This window comes from Dermochelys coriacea, chromosome 8 (assembly GCF_009764565.3).
Source record: "Dermochelys coriacea isolate rDerCor1 chromosome 8, rDerCor1.pri.v4, whole genome shotgun sequence".
Classification (NCBI taxonomy): domain Eukaryota; kingdom Metazoa; phylum Chordata; order Testudines; family Dermochelyidae; genus Dermochelys; species Dermochelys coriacea.
The window spans coordinates 28,343,986-28,357,195 of record NC_050075.1 but is presented as its reverse complement, the minus strand read 5'-3'; positions in this window follow the sequence as shown (position 1 = coordinate 28,357,195).

Sequence of the window (13,210 nt, the reverse complement as noted above, 5' to 3'; positions counted from 1 at the left end):
GTATTAACAAACTATATTGTCGTTTGTTGTGTTGCATTTGTGTCATGCATATTAACTTACTATTTTTATTTTATAAAACCAAGATTACTCAGAGTTCAATTCATTATCTTCTCGCAATCTTTATATGCAGTCCTCAAATATCTGTTTTTAAAACAGAACTCTACAATTAATTCATTTATTAAAGGCAAGATTGTCAGGTACCTGCACAAGGGAATAAAGAAATGTTACGCATCCCTTTCCTAACCTGCGCCAGGTAGCCACATTAGTTATTAGCACAGCTGGGGGGAGAGAAGATACTGCAGGGCTGCTACTCCCCCTCTGGAGATCGGGGTTAGGGCAGCAGAAGATGAAGAAAGGGGCTTGGGAGTAGGAAGAGCCTTGGCTGGCTAGTGAAGCAGGAAAAGTAATCTGCTACTGGTAGAGACAGACCAGTAGACGGTGACTTGACTCCTGCCACAAAGGGGAACTGGGATAACATTGTGACTCTCAGGGTATATCAACACTGTAATTCAAACCCCTCGACTAGCCCGTGCCAACTGACTCGGACTCGCAGGACTGGGATAAGGAGCTGTTTAATTGCCGTGTAGACATTCAGTCTCAGACTGCAGTCCAAGCTCCAGGACACTTCCACCTCACAGGGTGCTAGAGCCCGGGCTGCAGCCAAAACCTGAATATCTACATTGCAATTAAGCAGCCCCTTAGCTCAATCCTGTGAGCCTGAGTCAGCAGGCATAGGCTTGTCGAGCGTTTTTAATTACAGTGTAGACATACCCTCTGACAACTCCCAACAGCATGCTACTCCTTAGTCAGGGCAGATTACTAACGAACTCTCTTTGTATCATGATCAGTGGAACTGGAATCAGAGTGCCAATGTTCCCTGGAGGGACTGTAATGGAGAGGTCACCAGTGGCACAGGGAACCCGGGGAGTTAGGCTGGAAGCAATTCAGCCACATGGACAGAGCAGTTTCATTTCTTCAGCTTAAACTGCATTCAGCTTCACACTTTGTGAATGAAACAGTCTTGACCTAAATAATTAATACAATTTGTGTTTTTATATGAAATAATTTTTATGATCATTGCTTTCCTTACTAGCAATGAAGGTACATTTTTAATATATTTTATATGGGGATAACACACTAAAAGCCAATACCAAGAGCACATTGTTCAGTTCCTTAATTTGTAAATGGAAAGGTGGTTCTGCATTCAATAGGAAGGCTAAAAATGGTATCCAGCTGTTCACTGTGGGAAGCATCATTTAAATATCCTTTAATATAATTTGTTATATCAATACACATCAGGCTTGATTTTTCTAATTTACACCAGATTTACCAGAGACAATCTTTTGATTTCAAGGCAGCTACTCCTGATTTTCCCCAGTGTAAGTGAGAAGAGAATGAGGCCCACAATAACTTAATAAAATTTGTCATCTACTGTTAACTGCCTTAATGGCAGATATAATCATATGTTAGTACTGTATTACAAGATAACAGTATCTCCACAAATTTTAAAGGGAAACAGAGCATTATTTGGTTATATGTCAATATGTCATTTAAACAATCATTCAAAAAAAATCAGTTAACAAGTTGGCATGTTCTCCAAGCTCAATTTCTTTTTAATTGAAATAAGAAATCCAGGTCATGATTCAAAAATAAATTGATAAAAAAATATCAGAAGTACTACTTCAGAAGAAGTGTTTCAAGGCAGACTTCGGTGGATATTATTATGCCTAATTTTAACTAACTGCTAGGTCACTACAAAAGAGCAGTTCCTTTCAGGAAATTATACCTTAAATCCCATTAAGACTAGAGCTTTTCCTTTCAATCCCATATTCTATAGAGGTATGAAGGATCATAGCCGTAGTTGTTCATTTTGTAGAAGACAACTTCAATAAAAGACTCAATTAGAGTGTGAACAAATAAGTGCCACTTCCCTACTTCAATGTCATCAGCATTTTCTCCTGAAATATTCCATTTTTTAAGCAAAGATATGCAATTTAAGTGTATTTAGAGTTTAGCTTTTGGCACCACTCTTATTTTCAAGTTGAAGTGCCATCTGCTGGCCCCATGGCTCAGCCATAATGATACAGATGTCTCCTTTTTTCTGTACAATATACTCTCTTACTTTAAAATATATTTTCTGTATTTTATTAAATAATATGAAAGTTAGTTACAATAGGGCAGAGGGTATCCTTTCAGGAAATCAGAATTCTACAAAGAAACTTAATACAGTTTTGTATTTCAAAACCATAATTATCCTTCCTCTAGATCTTGTGTCTTAAAAGAAAAACCTGAAGGAAACATGCATTATCCTCCAGGACAATAGCTTTGCAATAACTCTAACATGGAGTCTATATAGCTTGTATCCTTATTTATTATTTATTTATGGAATTGTCCATGAAGTGCTATCTTCCAAATATTCATGAAGATATGGTACCTGCTCTCAGAAGCCCATAACTTGAAGACAGACATATATGTAGTTAGAGGTTAGTGAAAGGGAAGTGACAAACAGGAATTTATTATATAAAGCAGCTGAATTCACACTAAACAAAATGGCAGAAATGGGTCTTTAAGACAGATTTAAACATGGACATAGTAGAGGCTTTGCGTATGAGCTCAGGGAAGTCATTCTATGGATGGGGAGAATATAGTATAAGAGCTGACAAATCAGCAGATGTGGATGGGAATACCAGTAGAGCAGAGGACAGGTGGGGGTGGGGGCAATTTGAAAAGCCACAAGTGGGGATCGGCAGAGTTATACAGCATATAGATGATGGGGACAAGAAATACAATTCTAGAATTGGAATTGGTGTAAGGATTTTTGAAGAGGGGAGTGACAAGGCAAAAGCAACCAGCAAGGAAAAAGTCTTTAGCAGCTGTATTTTGCATCAGTTGAAGGGAGAGCAGAGGCCAGAGATGAGGATATTACAATAGTCAAAGTAGAATATAGAGAAGTCCTGATCATTACATTTGTATGAGGGAATAGAAAGGGGAAAAAAGGACCTAGGAGAGATTGAGGGGAAAGAAACAACACTATCTGTATATGGCTTAGGCATGTGGGGCAAAGGAGAGGCAAGAGTAGACAATAACCCCTAAAATGTGGATCTAATAAATGGGAAGGATGGTGTTTTTGTTGACAGCAATGAAGAAAAAGGGAAGTGGGCAATATTTGGAAAGGAAGATAAAGAATTTTGTTTTGTCAAAATTCAGTTTAAGTTGATGACAAGACATCCAACAGAGGTAGCAGGTAGGCCAACATGCAGGAGTGGGTGGTGGGGGACAGGTCAGTGGGTTAGAGAGTGATTTTCAAATCATCTGCACATAGTCCCTATTAGAAGCCATATCTGCAAATAATATCATTCAGAGATGGGCTGTAAAGTAAGAAGAGCAAAGAAAAAGGCAAACAGAGTCACCACAAAAGGCCTGCGAAGTGAAAAAAAGAATGAAAGTCATGTTGCAAAACAACAGACATGGGCTTTCTTTGTATATTTTCCTTATTTTTCTTCATCATATAGAACATACCCACAAAATATTTTATTTTGGAAAAGCTGACTTTGTTAGACATAATGTAAAGATTGTAGGCAATTTATTACAGTGGGACACATGCTAACTCTTGACAGCACTTCCTCTGAGGCTCTGAGATCAGAGGCGAATGACTTGCATAGTTTCTGTGGGCTCTGAGGTCAGAGGTTCCTCCAGATCATCCAACTGGTTGTGGGTACGGTTGCCCGCAATGAAACTGGCAGGAACTTCTACCTCCTAAGCCTGCAGATCTAGGAACACTCTCAAATGGAGGAGCCACACTTTCCTTGGCTCCCCTCAACCACATACCACCATGATTCCTCAGACGTTTTGTTGCCAGGCATTCACTGCAGGTGGTTTGGGGCAAGAAGGATTATAGCCACAGAATATTCCTGTTGATTAAAGCAGCAATAGCATCTGGATGGACTTCTGCTTGGACCCATGTGAACCACACCATACAGAGTATTGGTCCCCACCTTCTCTTCCTTCCCACCCCCATGCCCTGCCATCTTGGAACTGTGGGAGCATTACTGTGGGGCCAGAGAAGAAAATGCAGTGGCGCCACTGTTTTCTTCCATCTACAGGTCAGGGGCCCAAACAGCCACATTGCTATCTTCGTTGCCACCTGACAGAGGGTAGAATTTGAGCCACCAATAGAACTAAGGCTGTAGTAGGGCCACCAGTAATGACATGTAATAACACATGGAAACTAGAAATGATCATATACTTGACCCTTGCTGTGATCTTACTACTGACATGAGCAAAATTTGTACCACAAAATAAATTGGAGGCCATCTTTTAAAACAGTTGTGAGGAGTTCAAGTCTCAAGCTGCCAACTGAATGGGTATCGTGAAGGGTACTGAATCAGAAGGTCTGTGTACGTGCACCTTGATACTTGCAATTGATTTTCTCATTGAAAGAAACTGAATAATTTTGTTTAAAAAAACCCTGCAAAATGGCATAAGGGATATTTTTCAGAATTTCTTAAAAAAAATAAAAGAAAAATTCTAAACAGAGAGAGAGAGGATATGATTTGGTTTTCATGGTTCAGACCAGAACTGTGAGCCAAGAACTCCTAATTTCTAATCCCAAATCTGACACTTAGCACTAGTACAGTGCTCTTCCTCCCCAAAAAGCTTTACCACCATTAACCTTTTTGTCTCAAACTCATCTGTAAAATGGGGATAATAATTTACTGTACTGGAAATGATGAAAGGATTAATTAGTTAATATCTGCAAAGGGCTTTATAAGTTATGAGCTCTAACTATTATCAAGGGCTAAAATGAAAATGTAAAGCTGAAAAGGCTGTTGCTGACTGAATAATCAAAGAGTGAAACTATGCTTGTCATTCGCCAATGGCAAAGGAGAATAGGAGCAGCTGTTCTCATTACAAGGCATTTTTCTTCCCATAGCAGCACAGGTCTCTAATTGGGGTAAATTAGTAGAAACTGAAAATATCTGATACAGGGACATGACAAGATATATATCCATGAGGGATAAATCAAGCAATCAAAAAAGAGATGATCTTTAATTTAACCCCTGTCCTTAGTTGCTAATATAATATGCTTTCTCTATATATATAGGTAAAACTTTCAAAAGCACCTAAGTGACTTGGGAACCTAAGTCTCATTTTCAAAAGTGAATGTGGGCCAAATTTCCAGTTAGGAATATATTATTTATATAAGTGATTTAGACACACAGGACCATAAACATGCAGATAGGTTCCTAGTGGGATTTTCAAAAGTGTCTAAGCAAGAATGGGGCCTAATTCCCATTGAAATCTTTATGAATCTGTATCTGCATGTATCTGCATCATTAGATATCTAAATACCTTTGGAAGTTTGGCCCTCATTCACTTTTTAAAATGAGACTTAGGTTCCCAAGTCACTTAGGTACTTTTGAAAATTTTACCCATAGTTATAAAGCAGCTGAATAGTCCTTGTCAGTTTTTGAGGAGGAAAACAAGTAGGCTTTTTGTTTGTTTATTTGTTTCCCCATTCAGGAGAATGCAGTCAAATCATCAAGTCTACAAAACACGTTGAAAAGGTGCCAGGCCTCTATTTATTTCTAAAGGCATTTCAAGAGTGATAGGTATTGTGCCAAGCATTCATCTACTCTGTGTTAGGGTAACTTCTATTATACTGAAATAACCATCTTTTTCCAAAGAGATGATCAATTTTATAGTTACTGGGGCTGCTTCTCCACCAGTTTGACACAAGTGTAACTATTAAAATGTTAGATGGGGTGGGATCTGAGTTATTACAGAAAATTCTTTCTTGGGTATCTGGCTGGTGAATCTTGCCCATATGCTCAGGGTTTAGCTGATCACCATATTTGGGGTCGGGAAGGAATTTTCCTCCAGGGCAGATTGGAAGAGGCCCTGGAGGTTTTTCGCCTTCCTCTGTAGCATGGGGCACGGGTCACTTGCTGGAGGATTCTCTGCTCCTTGAAGTCTTTAAACCACGATTTGAAGACTTCAATAGCTCAGACGTAGGTGAGAGGTTTTTCGAAGGAGTGGATGGGTGAGATTCTGTGGCCTGCGTTGTGCAAGAGGTTGGACTAGATGATCATAATGGTCCCTCCTGACCTTAGTATCTATGAATCTATGAATCAATGAAAATAAAGATAATCACACCAGCATAATACAAAGAAATCAGACATGAAATATTAGCCAAAATACAGTGATATTTAAAAAGTTAACAATAGGATACCTCAGTTTTTCCTTACAGTTAGAATAGGAGATTACTGCAGAATCTCTGATGTTGTGTAGCAATTTTTTAAAGGAAAACACTTTATAGTCATACAAACAATCCAAACATAAAATCGCCATTTACGGTTATCTTGACATAATTACAAATAGACAAATAATTATTACTTATCTTTCTGCTTTCATACTTTCTCGGGAATATGTAAAACAGAAAAAAAAGTTCAGTTCTGTAGTTTTTGCAATAAGTGGTACTATCAAACTGTACTTTCACTAATACATCTATTGTGTGTCATATTTATATATGCATGTTATAAAATCAGACAGAGAGACTCATGTGGATTTAGAAAAGTTATTTTCTTTTCTACTTTCTAGTTCCACTGAAATAGGATCCATGGTAGATGCTGAACTTATGTGCAATTTTTTTTCAAAATATATTAGTAACTTTACATTGTCTACATGCCAGTAGTGTTTGTAAAGATTACTGGCAACTTGGCAGAAAAATAGATTTTTTAAAAAAATGTATGCTTTTTTAAATTGGAAATGTGTCTTCATTTGTGTTTGGCAAAGTTCCTTGCACACTGTGGGTACTTTTGCAATCTAAAGAATACACAGGAATAATAAAGATCAACATTCTTAAAACAGGTATTCTCAGGATATATTTAGTTGAATTTTCTACTGAGTCATTAAAGTTTAGAATCTATTATTCTATTACAATTTTCTCCAATTTCCCTACTTCTCCAGCTTCGTCTTCTAAATAACAGCTTCTTGGCTTGCAAAATAAATTGCTGCCTATACCTCCCTCCTCCATCAGTAGTACCTATCACTCTGTTTCTGCTGCTATCCTTCCTTCATCCATGGTCTCTGCAGTTCTGCTCTCAGATAAATGCCTATCTTTTTATGACTTTGGAGCAATTCTCAGTGCAATATTCACAAGGATGCAAATCATGTTTGTAACACTGTTGTTGAGTCCCAGACTCAATACAACAAAATTCTGAATAAAGCTTTTCCATAAGGGATATGCTGAGAGGAAAGACAGGGAGAAATCCACAGATCTCAAACTCCTTCAAGTTATTTTTGTTTTCTGTTAAAAAAGTGACATAAGTCTGAAAACTTGGGTGTACTGTTCTCATACACAAGAAGGAATTAAACACTAAAACAGCTGCTTTAACGTTTTGTTAATGATGTCAAAACACAAAATCATACTTACAATTACTACCTCCATCAGACAAATTTCTGCTCTTTTTCCACCTATAAGCCACATCCGTGCAATTTTATACAACCTTCTAATGGTAAGTGTGCTCAGATTTTATTGACAGTTTCATGACACGACATACTTCACTTTCCATTGTCCATTGTCCTTAGCTGTTCATTATTTTGACTGCTGTTCCTACAACATAATGATACACTTAGCCTCTACCTGTGAATAACACATTTTGCTGCAGGGCTCCTTTTAATTGAAACACATGGTCTACAATTTCTTTTTTGGAGCAAAAATAAACACATTTAATGGAGGACTTTTTTTATTTGTGTCCCCAATCAGAAGTGTGCAAAAAGTAACTAGCCTTTAAAGGAGTGAGTGGGTTATTCGATTGAAAGATCATCATCTCTATTCTGTATCAGACTTTGCTATTTTCACTGTTAAGTAATGGACACTAGTAATGGTCTTCAGCTTCAGATAAGCTGAGGCAGTAGACTATCTACCAAAGAATTCAAATTATCGTACTACTATAACAGACTGCAACATGCAGTGAAAAACTAAATAGCTCTGTTACCTTTTAAAAACTGTTTTATAAATTCGTGCCTATGAAAATTATCTGCATATCTTACAAAACACTGTATAATAATTTATAATTGACTACAATATAGACTTTTAACTACAGGATCACTCATAGCTGAACTCAGCCAAAAGCTAGCAATCCGCTCACAACTACAACAGATGTTTTCCCTCTTTAAATCCATTCAATATGAACCTTAACTTTTTTTTTCCCTTTTGAAGAGAAAACAAAAGACAACCCAGAAACTTGCAAGTCTGGTCCTTCAGTTAAAAGAACTTTGGACTAGAAATTTCTCAAAGTTTTGCAAAACTAAATTAAATATAATCAGAGTAGTTCAGAAGTATCCTCAATAAATCAGACAGCAGATGTTTTCTGAAACTCTTCTTCAGTAATATTCTATAGATGCAAAGGGCCCAGATTTCAGGAGTACTGGTTACCCAAAACCCCAGCTGAACTCAGGGGGAGCTGTATGCTCCCAGCACCTCCACAGGAACACAAGAACATCCAGACTGGATCAAGCCATTGGGCCATCTACTCCTATACACTGCATCCAACACTGGCCAAAACAAGTATATATAGCAAAAAGTACCAGAAAATCAGCAGTAAGCAGCTGTGCAATAACTTGCCTACAAAGAAAATAGCTTGATCTCATCAGCTAGAGTTTGGTTTATGCTCTAAAACTTGAGTTTATATTCCTCTCCAATTAGGCCCAAAGTAATTACACTCTAAGTACAGTAATGCAGAATTTTGTGCCATTATGCAACATCCATCCATCCATCATATGAAGTTAATTGTAATATACTTTGTGAATCAACAGTAAATTGCATCATTTAGATTGCCTATTATTCTCCTGTAACTGGCTATTACATCTTTAAGCCATGTCTGCCACTCCACTAAGTTGGTAGTAATGTATAAGTTAGAAGATACAGTGACTCAAAATTGGAAAAGTGACATTTCAAAGTAATAACACAGTACAGGATCGTGCATTACAAAAAACACCGTAGGTTAGGCTTTAAAATGCAAATACTATTGTGTTATAGACAAACCATTATGGGAGAAAGTACAGGTGTAATCTATAATAATTTTAAGATTGCAATCTTGATTTCTGCTTCAAATAGGCATGTAGAGTATTTCATGTAGTGTGCTATTGTGTTTGTTCATATTTAGATTGTTAAGGTTTAAATACTAACGATTGTCAATGCTATATTGATCAGTACTGTAGAGCCATGTAATACAGCAATCTTCTGCTCAAAGTGCATTAAACTGAAAGACATGAATTATCATAGTCCCTACTATATAACTAAAATGAAAATTTATTCCAGCAATTTTGGGTTATTCTAATTTTTTTTAAACATAGCATACCATAGTGCATACAATGGACTTTTAAAGGACTTTTAAAAAGAAAGTAGTACTAAATCTTCTCTGCATGTGGAACAATATTAAATTTCAGCTCTGCCTCTAGCATAATTAAGTACCCAAAATGCTATAAAACTTTCATTAAATTACAGTGTTGGGAGCAAAATGTAAATTTGTCTTTAGATATGATGTTGATATTTCAATCCTTTTTGCAGGCTGAATATCATTAACTGTAAAAGTTCAGGGAACAAGTAAAACATAGAACACCTTTCTGGTTAGTATATAATCATAAAAGTTAACACTATTAAATGCCCACATTAGCATTTCTATATTTTCCGCAAAGAGAACCATTATTAACTACTAGCTCAACGGATGAGCAAAACTTTCATTCTTCACAAGATGTTTATAAAGAAGTTAATTTTGCTTCATCAACAGTTTATGTTCCACAGGTAAGAAAGAAGGCAAACAAACAAAAACAAAACAAAATAGACTCTTTCCGAAAGAAGAATCACAACAGGGACCTGATCTGCACCCACTGGAGATCAATGGCAATCCTGTCACTTGCTCCAACAACAGGATTGACCTCCAAACGATTTAAAGTTCTATGCTGGCTGAAACTATCTCACAGCCCATGGAAGCTCCAGCCACAATCATGTTAAGCTACATAGTAATGAAAGCTGCTACTGTTTTCAGGGGGTCCTTCTTATCTATCCACCCTTCAGAGGGCCTCATATAATACTTTAAGTAGCCAATCAAGCCCTTTCCTCTCCAAAAGTGGAGAACATACTGCCCATCCAAGCATGCTCAATGGCTTCCAGAACCCCAGCAGGGGACAACACTAAAACAGGACTCAGAGCTCAAAGAGAAACCTCCTGGACAATCCTGTCTGCCTCCTACACAGGGGCAATTGTAGGGAAGAGAGAAAAAAGGATTTTTTGGTTTATTTTGGGTAGTCCCTCACCACAACAGCCGTCCCCACTCATAGTTTTGCTGAATGAAGATTGCTCTTCTATCCCCTCCTCTTGGAACTACCACATAGTGAAATCACCACAGCCCTGGGATTGCAGTAAGTACCATTCTCTGCATGTCACCAGTAGGAAAAAGAGGGAAGAACTGGGAATATAGTGTAAGGCTGCTCAGAAACCATGGAATTAGTTTACAAAAGATTCACACCAAAATATCCCAAGCAGATCCACTCTTGCAGATTGTGAAGCTCAGCAGGTCAGTTACTTTCTCCTCCAGCACAGCAGCTCATTCTTCCTACAAACCAGATGGGCAGGTTTGAATTCCAGGGTATGTATACACTGCAGTGTAAACTCAGGGTTAATGGGACTCAAGTCAGCTGACCCATGTTAGGGAACCCTGGCCTTGAGCATCTACATCAGAGGTGGGCAAACTACGGCCTGCAGGACCGTCCTGCCCGGCCCTTGAGCTCCCGGCCGCGGAGGCTAGCCCCCAGCCTCTCCCCCACTTTCACCCTTCCCCTGCAGCTATGCTGCCGCATGGGCAGCACAGCTTGCACCCTTTCCAGGGTGCACCCTTTTCAAGAAGCCTGTCCTGCCGCCAGCATGGTAAGGGGGTGGGGTTGGATAAGGGGCAAGAGGTCCCAGGGGGGCAGTCTGTGGACAGGGGGCGGTTGGATGGGGTGGAGGTTCGGGGGGCGGAGCAGTCAGCTGACAGGGAGCAGGGGGGTTGGATAGTGGCTGGGGTCATGGAGGGTTGGGAAGGTCTCAGGAGGGGGAGGACAGGAAGAAGGGGGGGTTGGATTGGGGGTGGGGTCCTGGGGGGCAGTTAGGAATGGGGGTCCTGGGAGGTGGTCAGGGGGCGGGGGGTGTGGATGGGGTCAGGGCAGTCAGGGGACAAGGAGCGGGGGGGTTGGATGGGTCGAGGGTTCTGAGGGGGGCAGTCAGGGGGCAAGAAGTGGGAGGGGGTGGATAAGGGGCGGGTGCCAGGCTGTTTGTGGAGGCACAGCCTTCCCTACCTGGCCCTCCATACCGTTTCGCAACCCCGATGTGGCCCTCAGGCCAAAAAGTTTGCCCACCCCTGATCTACATTGAACTTTAACCCTATATTAAGGCTTTTCTAACTCATGCTCAAACCCAGGGCTCTGGTGTCCACACTGCAGTGCACAGACCTGAGTAAAAGTAACCATATCCCAGAATCCGTAGTGCTCCCCTCCCCCAGGATGTGACCATTCTAGCAGTAGGGCCATGGTGCACTGTGGGAAAACTTTACTGCCCGTCCTGCATGTTACCAAGAAGCAGCACGTTTTGCAAATGGCTTGATCGGTTCGCTCTCCATTGGAAATCTAGTAGGCTCTCCAATAGTGTGCTTGCAGATTGGTAATCAGAAGAGAATGTGTTAACACTTACCTGAGCTGCTGTTGTTCACAAAGGGGGTGTGACTTCCATTTTAATAGAGTGGATTGTAGATTGTTGGGATAGACAGGACCAAGAAAGTTGTTGTATGGAACTGTGGGATACTTCCAGCTGATTCCCACGACTCAAGTCAAGTTGGGCTGTGTCTACACTACAAAGAAATAGGGCTCAGAAATGCGTTAACTCAAGCTCACACTTTCCAGCTCTGCATTGTACTGAGTCCAAGGGCTGAGTTAGTGCAATTGCAGTTTAGACGCGTCGTGGGGTTAGGCTTTAGCCTGGGCTTAGGCTGTAGTGTAGATATACTCCCTGATGCCCAGCTCTCTGTGGCTTATGCATCCCCAGAATACTGTGTATCCTGAACTCATAGTACACACAACAGGACTTCAAACTCTTACGCAGTTTTGATGCACAGGAATTGGTATTATGTATTTTTTCAGGTAAAAGAGTGGAAAGTAATTCTTAAAAATAACTCTATTTTCCATGAGAATAAATATGTATATGTGTATGCACGTGCACACATACAAACAGAGATATATAGAGGTGTATACAGTTACATGTGTGTGCACACACATACACAAACACACACACAATGTCCTGAAAATTATTCACATTATACAGCTTTATATTACACATGAAGTTATTCTAAAATAATTATTATGTAAGCTTACAAACGTTAGAATTTCATGGTATTACAGAAGCTTGCAAGACAAAAACTATTATGAATTTACCCTGTCACTACAGGTACTTAGAGTATAATCACAAGGTCAACAGTTACTACACAATTATACAGTTTTGCTAGCCTTTCCTCCTACCACCTTATTGTAATTTTTTCTCTAAAGTCACTTAAGACAGTTTACATTGATCAATGGCACTAGAATACAAATCTTCATCAACTGAAATATAAGCTGTGTGTTAATGCCAAAGCTTGAAATTACTGAATCAGAATAATAATTACTTTTTTATGTTTGTTTTATTTCACACTGTCATTACAACCAACTAAGAAAAAAAAAGCAAACACTCAAACATTAATTCACATACATTCTTTTTATACTGGAATAACAATGAAAGCTATTTGACGGTACACAGTTAAAAGAACAGGCATTTCCTAACTAAATCAAATATATCAGTAGTGGTTTGCAATAATCAAAATAGAAAGATTATTCCCTTAAAAGCCTTTAATTCTCAATATCCACTGTTTTAATCCCCAAGTAGTTGTTGAAGGCCACTTTAATGTTTGTGTCATACTGTTTAAAGTTTTAGTGTCAAGACTTTTGTTTATATAGTAACTAAACCACTCATGCTTCAGTCTCATAATGTATGTCATTTCAGAAGCCCTCAATTCAATTAAAACCTTGTAAAACTAAGCAGGTTTAACTTTATTCTCTATATGCAAAGAAACAGAAGCATGCTGCTTTGATACTCTATGTTTGAAGAACTCATTTCAAATTTATTATAGGTTACTATCATACA